The 10,655-nt window shown below is 44.2% G+C and overlaps 1 pseudogene; it reads right to left on the bottom strand.

Moving 5' to 3' along the window:
• Nucleotides 1-1,033: 1,033 nt before the first annotated feature.
• Nucleotides 1,034-10,408, bottom strand: LOC138759612 (heterogeneous nuclear ribonucleoprotein A3-like; annotated as a pseudogene).
• Nucleotides 10,409-10,655: the final 247 nt, after the last annotated feature.

The following is a 10,655-nucleotide window of genomic DNA, read 5'->3' as shown; positions in this document are numbered from 1 at the left end:
AATTTTATCCTTCAATCTCCTTTTGCAGTGTAAAAAATAATTTGGATTTACTTTTACCCTATTCGCTAAAGACACCTCGTACCTTTTTATTGTCTTAATTTCCTTTTTTTTAAGTTAAAAAGTTCTTATCCTTTTTATTCCCAAATTTGGCTACCACAAACTACATGACTCAACAGCTATGGTAATGAGGAAAATAAAGACATGACTAGAACATAGTTTTTAAAAAAAACCTCAAGAATTTATATCAAATCAAATCACTTTTTATTGTCATTGTACAAGTTATACAACGAGATTTATGACAGCAGTACAAGGTTACCAATGCAGCGACGCAACCACAGGCAGCACCACAGAAGTTAAATAAAAAATTTAATTTACAGTGCCGTATATGTCCTTTATGTGAATAGAGGGGGGGTGTCGGCTGTATGTATAATAGATGTGGAGGACAGAGAGGGGAATTTGTGGATATGTGTGTTCAGTGTAGTAACAGCCTGGGGGAAAAAACTGTTTCTGAATCTGTTTGTTCTTTTCTTGATTGACCTGTAGCGTCTGCCAGAGGGTAGTAGGTCAAACAGATGCAGGGCAGGGTGGGTGGGATCCTTTATTATTGCTTGTGCTCTACTGAGGCAATGAGAGGTGTTGAGATATTTCAGGGAGGGTAGGGGACATCCAATTATCTTTTCTGCTGCCCTCACCACCCATTGAAGTCTTTGCTGCTCTTCTTCAGTGCAATGGGAGAACCATACTGTGCTGCAGTACAGCAGGATGCTCTGTATGGTGGAACTGTAGAAGGTCATCAGCATCTAATAACTACATTGCAACAAACAACTGCATTTTTTGCAATCTCTCTACCGGAAACAGTCCTGAACAAGAAATGATCTCATGTTAATGCTGCAGTGACTTATCTGACTACTGGACCATCGCTCTTCCTGTGGGCAGCCCTTACAATGAACTTGGACGATATTCTGTCTCAAAGTAACCTGCAGCATTCCTGACAACTCCTGGCTCATCCTCTCCTGCTAAGAACTGTTGCCTTTCAGTAAAATCTTCGATTATAGCCACTACTTCCACCACCACCACCACCAGAGCCATAATCACCACTATGTGGACCAGAGTTGCGCCCATATTGCTATTCTTTATGGGTCCATAATTTGATGATTGGTTAGGATAGTTTCCAAAGTCATTGTAGTTCCCACCTCCACCACCACCAAAATTATCTCCACCAAAGTTTCCACCTTCGTTGTAATTGTCCTAGCCACCACTGCCATATCCTCCTCCTCCTCCACTCCCACCACCACCACCACCAAGGTTTCCAAAACTAGGGCAACCACCGCCATATCCTCCTCCTCCTCCTCCACCACCAGCACCACCACCACCACCACCACCATGGTTGCCAAAACCAGGGCCACAACCGCCATATCCTCCTCCTCTACCCCAGTAACCATGGCCACCTCCAAAATTGCCAACATCACCAAATCCATTATATCCACTGCCACCACCTCCACCCCCATAATCATCCTTCCCACCTCCAAAATTTCCCATCCCTCTGCCACCAAAGTTTCCACTTCAATTAAAATTTCCTCCTCCATTTCCACTGCTGAAATTTCAACCACGGTTCATGAAATTACCAGGGTGACCACAACCTCCGAAACTATCACGTCCTCTTTGACCAGATCCTAGTCCCTGCATCTCTTGTCATGAAAGGGCTTTCCTCACTTCATAACTATGTCCATTCTCTATATGGTACTTTTGAACAACAATTTTGTCACCGGAGTCAATGATCATCAAATGTGACAAATGTAAACCTTCTCTTTTTTCCACTTTTACGATCAGTCATAACTTCTATATTTTCAATCTTGCCATACTTCTCAAAATAATCTCTTAGATGGTATTCCTCTGTATCTTCTTTAATACCTCCAACAAATATTTTCTTAACTGTTAAATGGGCACTAGGCTTTGTAGAATCCTCTCTTGACACTGGTCTTTTTGGTCCTACAACACGACCATCAACCTTGTGGAGACGAGCATTCATGGCAGCATCCACTTCTAACACGCTTGAGTAAGTCACAAACCCAAAACTCCTTGAACGCTTTGCCTTTTTAAGCTTCTTTTTTACAATTCATGTATTTTCCAAGCATCTCATTCATACCTTGTTTCTTGTATTTAATGTAGGCCTCCCTTTTATTTTGAACCAACTTTCTAATCTCCCTTGAAACCAGGGCTCTCTCGAACTTTTGGTCCTGCCTTTTATCTTAACAGGAACATAAAGATTCTGCTCCCTCAAAATCTTACCTTTAAATGACTCCAATTCTCCTCTATCTTCTTCCCAAAAAACAAATCAGCCCAAACCAATCCCTGCAAATTCCTTCTCATTTCATCAAATCTGTTTTCCCCCACTCAAACACCTTCATTGTTGGACCAGACCTATCCGTTTCCATAGTTATATTGAAACTAATGTTACCATGATCACTAGATCTGAAGTGTTCCCCACACACATCTCTGTTATCTGCCCTATCTCATTCCCCAACAGTAGATCTAACACTTCCCCTTCTCTAGTGGGTACCTCAACATATTGCAGCAAAAAATTATCCTGCACACATTTTACAAGTTTTAATCCATCCAGCCCCTTCACAGAATGTGTTTCCCAATCTATATTAGGAAAATTAAAATCCCCTACTAACACAACCCTGTTTATGACAAATCTCTGCTATCTCCTTACATATTTGCTCCTCTATTTCTCACTCCCCACTAGGTGGTCTATAATACACCCCTATAATTGTAACTTCTCCTTTCCATTTTTTAATTCCACCCATACCACCTCCCTTGACAAGCCCTCCAATCTATCTGCCATCAGCACCGCTGTAATATTTTCCCTGAGAAGTAAGGCCACACCACCCCTCTCTTACCCCTCCAATTCTATAACACCTAAAGCTGTGAAATCCCAGAATATTTAACTGCCAGTCTCACCCCTCCTGCAACCACGTCTCACTAATCGCCATCACGTCATACTGTCAAAGTGTCTATCCACACCTTCAGCTCGTCCACCTTCCTTACAAAGTACTCCTAGCATTAAACGAAATGCATTTCAGAGATTTCCCACATCTCACCTTCCACTTGTCCCCAACTTTATGGACAACTCTATTATTTATTATCATTTTTCCCTCCTCCATCACAGCACCGATCTTTTTCCTTCTCGATCACCTGTCTTCCCAACTCCAAACTTTGTCTACAAGTCTTCTATATTTGTGAACAAATGTTCTCTTTGCTGGGAAATTTTCTTTATCATATTAATGACAATGTGATTAATTATTTCTATAGTGCTCGTGTGGGAATGCAGTCCATTTCCAGTGTCAATACCATTTTTATTTGGAAGTTCCTGTAAGCCAAAGTGATCAGTGGATGGTCTGTCATTCTAAGCTCAGTAATGTGCAGAACAAAAAAAATGAACAAGTTGCCTTTAGATGCGAAGCATTCATGGAGTCACCTAATTTTCCAAGAGCATCTTCACCCGCTCTATTTGCAACACGTAGAGCAGCAGTGTGAGCTTTTGATAGGTTGTGACCGACAATTTTTTTATTGAGAGACTTCAAGCGTGTACTTCGATTGACTCCATAATAGGATACTTGACAGCCTCAAGCCCTTAGAAGTGAAAAGTGTCAGATTGGTTATGTTTGCACATACTTTGCACTCAAGTCTTGAAGTCTAACCAGGTATAAGTTTCCTTTTTTTTCCACATTCCTTCTGTCCAAACTCCTGAACAGGGATACAAGCCTGACTTCAAAGCACCATATATTTCAGAATTGCATTTGGTTAGAAAATCTGAACTTGAGACAAGTGAAACGCAGCTTTTGTCACTTTTACTGGTATCAGTCGCTCATACGTTCTTCTAATTACACTCCTCAGCTTGTTTATGAAAGAGAGAGGTTAATGTTGTTTGCTTAGAAGCCATAAGGTTGTTAGTGAGAAAAATGTACTTTTGTATTAGCGATTAATCCACAGACCAGCAGACACCACAGATGTACCCTTACTACTGCGACTGAGACAGCAGGGCCCATAGCACTTAGCAGTGTTCCTAAGCAGGTACGAAAATAACAGAAATAAAACAAAATAATTTTTTTGCATTTTTAGCCACCTACATTGGGACCATGTAATCAAGCATGAAAAAAAGAACATCTAATGAACTATTGCTATAGCCACAAATATCACTGAATATTAATATCAAAAGCAGCAGGTTGGCACCTCTGCTTCATACCATTTCTCTTGAAGCAATAGTTTGACAGGAAGTGTGCCTGTGAGTGTCGATACTCAAAATATTCTCACATTTGTAGGATATTATGTGGTTTAGACCAATACAAATCCTGTTCAGACTTTAAATATATAAAAAAATTAGAGATGCTTGAATCTTTATATAAATTATTTTTGTATCTATAAAATATCATATTGTGGAGGTGACAAATATTAACAGGGGTGGAGGGCAACCATTTGGGAGGTTTGGAAATGTGTTTTGATTGTTCATTGCCTCGCTAAATTACTCCTTTCCCTATCAACACAAAGGAAAAAAGAACCTCTTTTCAATCAACTATAGTTGGCGGAGTTTGGCCAAAGGGCTATTAATGATCGTTGAAGTGGCGTAAAACTAGTTTATAGGCTGAAATTTTTTTTTCCATTTGGCTTTGTTAACAAAAAAACTAATTGTATTGCGGTGTAGAAGGGGATTTTGGATGATTTCCTTGAATATTTCATTAAAATCAGGGCGAAGATGAGAGAACAGTGAATTTTTCTTTCATTATTTTTGACTTTTAACCTTGGGTTCTAATGTTCATTCTTTGCTTAATACTGTTCCTACATGGAATCCAATGGTCCCCACTGGAAAGTGCGGAAAAATGCTTGTATATTCCCCAGCTTCTTAGGTCAACGGGTCAAGCGAGGAGGAATTTCACAAATACCGAAAAAAAAGTCACAGCTTCAGGATTTCATCAAAAAAAACGATCAAATATCCTCATGTTATTAGTGGTATTTTTCCACCGCCAGCCACTACTCCTTTACCCCACCTCCAGCCCCGCATCCCAACACCCGCTTCCTGCTAAATTCCCCACTAGATAAAATTCGCCACTTGTTGTACTCTGATATAAAACCTACGACCCAAGGACCTCGCTGCCACGTCCCAGCTTGCTTGGCCACGGCACACGAACCATGGGTGTAAAGGGTGGGGACAGTACTGCGCGCACTGCACTCCACCTAAAAGCTCCTTTGCACAGGCCCGAGGACAGGTCCACGTCCTCCCCCTCCACGTCCTCCCCCTCCACGTCCTCCCCCTCAAAAGATGCTCACAAACTCAAGCTAGCATGCTGGAACATCAGAACCATGCTAGACAAGGCTGACAGCCACCGACCTGAACGTCGGTCTGCCCTCATTGCACATGAACTCCTCAGACTTGACATCGACATAGCCGCTCTCAGTGAAGTCCGCCTGGCAGATGTAGGCAGCCTCCAAGAACGCGGTGCGGGCTACACACTCTACTGGTCTGGCAAGCCTTTGGATGAATGACGCCTATCTGGTGTAGGCTTCATGGTCAAGAACTCCATTGCCTCCAAACTCGAAAACCTCCCGACAGGCCACTCGGACCTGTCCATGCGACTCCCCCTTCAAAACAAGCATCGCATCACCCTCATCAGTGTCTATGCTCCAACCCTCCAGGCGGAACCAGCAGAAAAGAACAAGTTCTACACCGACCTGCGCAACCTCATCCAACGTACCCCTACAGCCGACAAGGTTGTCATCCTGGGCGACTTCAACGCTCGTGTCGGCAAAGACTCAGAAACCTGGCCAGGAATCCTGGGCAAGCATGGTGTCGGCAAGTGCAACGACAATGGGCGCCTCCTGTTGGAGCTCTGCGCAGAACAGCGACTTGTCATTACAAACACCCTTTTTCAGCAGAGGGACAGCCTTAAGACCACCTGGATGCATCCCCGATCCAAACACTGGCACCTCCTGGACTACATCCTGGTGCGAGAAAGTGACAAACAAGATGTGCTCCACACCAGGGTCATGCCTAGCGCGGAATGCCACACTGACCACCGGCTGGTTCGCTGCAAGCTCAACCTTCACTTCAAGCCAAAGCCCAGGAACAATAAAGCCCCCAGAAAGAGGTTCAATGTTGGAAACCTGCAGTCAGACGAAGCGAGAGGAAACTTCCAGGCAAACCTCAAAGCAAAGCTCGACATTGCAACCCACCTCACGGACCCGTCCCCTGAAACCCTCTGGGATCAGTTGAAGACTACCATACTGCAATCCACTGAAGAGGTACTGGGCTTCTCCTCCAGGAAAAACAAGGACTGGTTTGACGAAAACAGCCAGGAAATCCAGGAGCTGCTGGCAAAGAAGCGAGCTGCCCACCAGGCTCACCTTACAAAGCCGTCCTGTCCAGAGAAGAAACAAGCCTTCCGTCGCGCATGCAGCCATCTTCAGCGCAAACTCCGGGAGATCCAAAATGAGTGGTGGACTAGCCTCGCCAAACGAACACAGCTCAGCGCGGACATTGGCGACTTCAGGGGTTTCTACGAGGCTCTAAAGGCTGTGTACGGCCCCTCACCCCAAGTCCAAAGCCCGCTGCGCAGCTCAGACGGCAAAGTCCTCCTCAGCGACAAGATCTCCATCCTCAACCGATGGTCAGAACACTTCCAATCTCTTTTCAGTGCCAACCGCTCAGTCCAAGATTCCGCCCTGCTCCAGCTCCCTCAACAGCCCCTAAGGCTAGAGCTGGATGAGGATCCCACCCTGGATGAGACATATAAGGCAATCGAACAACTGAAAAGTGGCAAAGCAGCAGGTATGGATGGAATCCCCCCAGAAGTCTGGAAGGCTGGCGGCAAAACTCTGCATGCCAAACTGCATGAGTTTTTCAGGCTTTGTCGGGACCAAGGTAAACTGCCTCAGGATCTTCGTGATGCCACCATCATCACCCTGTACAAAAACAAAGGCGAGAAATCAGACTGCTCAAACTTCAGGGGAATCACGTTGCTCTGCATTGCAGGCAAAATCTTCGCTAGGATTCTACTAAATAGAATAATACCTAGTGTCGCCGAGAATATTCTCCCAGAATCACAGTGCGGCTTTCGCGCAAACAGAGGAACCACTGACATGGTCTTTGCCCTCAGACAGCTCCAAGAAAAGTGCAGAGAACAAAATAAAGGACTCTACATCACCTTTGTTGACCTCACCAAAGCCTTCGACACCGTGAGCAGGAAAGGGCTTTGGCAAATACTAGAGCGCATCGGATGTCCCCCAAAGTTCCTCAACATGATTATCCAACTGCACGAAAACCAACAAGGTCGGGTCAGATACAGCAATGAGCTCTCTGAACCCTTCTCCATTAACAATGGCGTGAAGCAAGGCTGTGTTCCCGCACCAACCCTCTTTTCAATCTTCTTCAGCATGATGCTGAACCAAGCCATGAAAGACCCCAACAATGAAGACGCTGTTTACATCCGGTACCGCACGGATGGCAGTCTCTTCAATCTGAGGTGCCTGCAAGCTCACACCAAGACACAAGAGAAACTTGTCCGTGAACTACTCTTTGCAGATGATGCCGCTTTAGTTGCCCATTCAGAGCCAGCTCTTCAGCGCTTGACGTCTTGCTTTGCGGAAACTGCCAAAATGTTTGGCCTGGAAGTCAGCCTGAAGAAAACTGAGGTCCTCCATCAGCCAGCTCCCCACCATGACTACCAGCCCCCCCACATCTCCATCGGGCACACAAAACTCAAAACGGTCAACCAGTTTACCTATCTCGGCTGCACCATTTCATCAGATGCAAGGATCGACAATGAGATAGACAACAGACTCGCCAAGGCAAATAGCGCCTTTGGAAGACTACACAAAAGAGTCTGGAAAAACAACCAACTGAAAAACCTCACAAAGATAAGCGTATACAGAGCCGTTGTCATACCCACACTCCTGTTCGGCTCCGAATCATGGGTCCTCTACCAGCACCACCTACGGCTCCTAGAACGCTTCCACCAGCGTTGTCTCCGCTCCATCCTCAACATCCATTGGAGCGCTTTCATCCCTAACGTCGAAGTACTCGAGATGGCAGAGGTCGACAGCATCGAGTCCACGCTGCTGAAGATCCAGCTGCGCTGGGTGGGTCACGTCTCCAGAATGGAGGACCATCGCCTTCCCAAGATCGTGTTATATGGCGAGCTCTCCACTGGCCACCGTGACAGAGGTGCACCAAAGAAAAGGTACAAGGACTGCCTAAAGAAATTTCTTGGTGCCTGCCACATTGGCCACCGCCAGTGGGCTGATAACGCCTCAAACCGTGCATCTTGGCGCCTCACAGTTTGGCGGGCAGCAACCTCCTTTGAAGAAGACCGCAGAGCCCACCTCACTGACAAAAGGCAAAGGAGGAAAAACCCAACACCCAACCCCAACCAACCAATTTTCCCCTGCAACCGCTGCAATCGTGTCTGCCTGTCCCGCATCGGACTTGTCAGCCACAAACGAGCCTGCAGCTGACGTGGACTTTTTACCCCCTCCATAAATCTTCGTCCGCGAAGCCAAGCCAAAGAAAAAGAAGATTCACCATTATGAAAGTCTTGTGGCGAAGCAATGCAAAATGTTTTTCTGTTCTATCAATGAATTAAAACTACACAAAGTAACACCCACAGAATTTGATTTGTTGTATTAAAGAGATCAAAATTTGGGATATCGCAGCTCACGCTTTGGAAGATGATTCTCTGAAATTAGGATCTATTGAAATAAGGAAAATGTCATCTATACTCTAGATATGATCTACCAAATATTTGCACAGCTACAATGACTGACGTTTATACCCAAGCACCTTGAACCAAAAACCAGCATTCCATTAGCATTTTCTGCACCTAAATATACCTGCCTGTTCTTCTTAAGCAAGGCATCTATTTTCTTCCATGCTGCAGCTTTCTGTAATTATTATTTAAATAATTATCTATTTGGGTAATTTTTCCTTCCAAAATGAACAAATGCCACATTGTGCCCCATTTGCCAACTTTTCCCCTCTCACTTGGCCTATCAATATTTTGCTGCAATTTTTAATTTCTAGCCTCCTCACAGCTTATTTTCCTTCCCACTTGTGTACCATCTGCAAACTTGGCCACAATACATTCACTTAACATATATGTGTGTACATGTGTGTGTGTATAAAATATATAATAAAAATCTGTGTCCCAGTACTGATCCTAGTGGTACTTCCCGGAATTTGGGTTGCCATCTTGAAAAAGACCCCGTATTGCAAATCTGCTTTCTCTTCATGAACTAGTCCTCTATCCTTGAAATCCAGCAACATCATGAACTTTTTGAAGCAAATTTTTATTTAATCAATTTTTTAAAAATATTTTGGAGATACAGCAGGATAACAGGTCCTTTCAGCCCACAAGCCCATGCTATCTAAATCCACCAATTAGCCTACAAGCCACTTTTTGGAGGGTGGGAGGAAACTGGAGCAAACCCATGGAGACATGAGGAGAACGTAAAAACTCCGTACAGTGTTAGGTCTGCTTTGTTCATGAATGAGTGAGACAAACACCAGGCTGAGTCGAAATCAGGGTTCTTTGTTCTTTATTACCGGATTGTAACACTTGCAACTAACCATGTTAGTCGGAGAATGCATTCTGCCGTTATCAGCAAAATGGTGATTTTTTATACCCTTGGATACGTGCTTAGAACATCATCATATCATTACTTGTCCAATGACTAAAACTGTTGCTATCCTTTCCCTGCTAGCTTCCTGCCTCTCAATCCATCAATGTCTCTCTTATCTTGTAAGTACAAGGATGCATTCACATCTTGTTACAGCCCCGCACAGGGTAACTCCTTACACATTCCCATCTCATGATGTTTTACCTTACAACAGACAGCACCTGATTCAAATCCAGGTCACTTGTGCTGTAATAATGTTGTGGTAACTGTGATACTACTCTTCATTTCTTGCTGAAAATCCAATATTTCACACTTGCTCCTTCCTTATTTACTCTGATTGAAACTTCCGTAAAAAAACTTTAATTTGTCAGAAATTATTTCCCTTTCGTGAAGCTGGACAAATGTAAAGTGATGCATTTTGGGAAATCAAATGCTAGAGGGAAGTACACAGCAAATGGAGGAGCCTTGGGATTATTGAGGTGCAGTGGTATCTGGGATACTAAGCCATAGCTCCCAGAAAGTAACAACTCAAGTGGATAGGATGGCAAAGGAAGTGTACAACATGTTTGTATTGTAAATATTCGTTATATGTAAATTACATATGACCTTTCCTGGTTGACCCTGCTCTCACTGGCCGGCTCATAACTCCTCCCCTTTCTTCCTCAAAAAGGCCACAAGCTTGCCCCCAGTTTGAGTCCAGGTCAGTGTGAGCAACCAACACAAGGATGCTGTCCATCGCTTGGAAATAAAAGCCTTCAGTTTCAGTAACTTCAGTCTTTGTGTAATTGATCGTGTATCAATTTTATTTGCAAGTTTTTTTTTGGAACATGGACAAGTACATGAAGTTAGAAATCAATCCGAGAGAACCCAAGGCAGCTGACAAATTCATGCTCTGGCACCACTGCTATGAAAAGTTCCTCACGGCCTCTGCAACTATCCAGGACGACGAGGACAAGCTCCATCTGCTGTACTCATACTTTGGG

The sequence above is a fragment of the Narcine bancroftii genome, chromosome 3, assembly GCF_036971445.1.
Source record: "Narcine bancroftii isolate sNarBan1 chromosome 3, sNarBan1.hap1, whole genome shotgun sequence".
Lineage (NCBI taxonomy): Eukaryota > Metazoa > Chordata > Chondrichthyes > Torpediniformes > Narcinidae > Narcine > Narcine bancroftii.
This window is presented reverse-complemented; position numbering and strand designations above follow the sequence as displayed.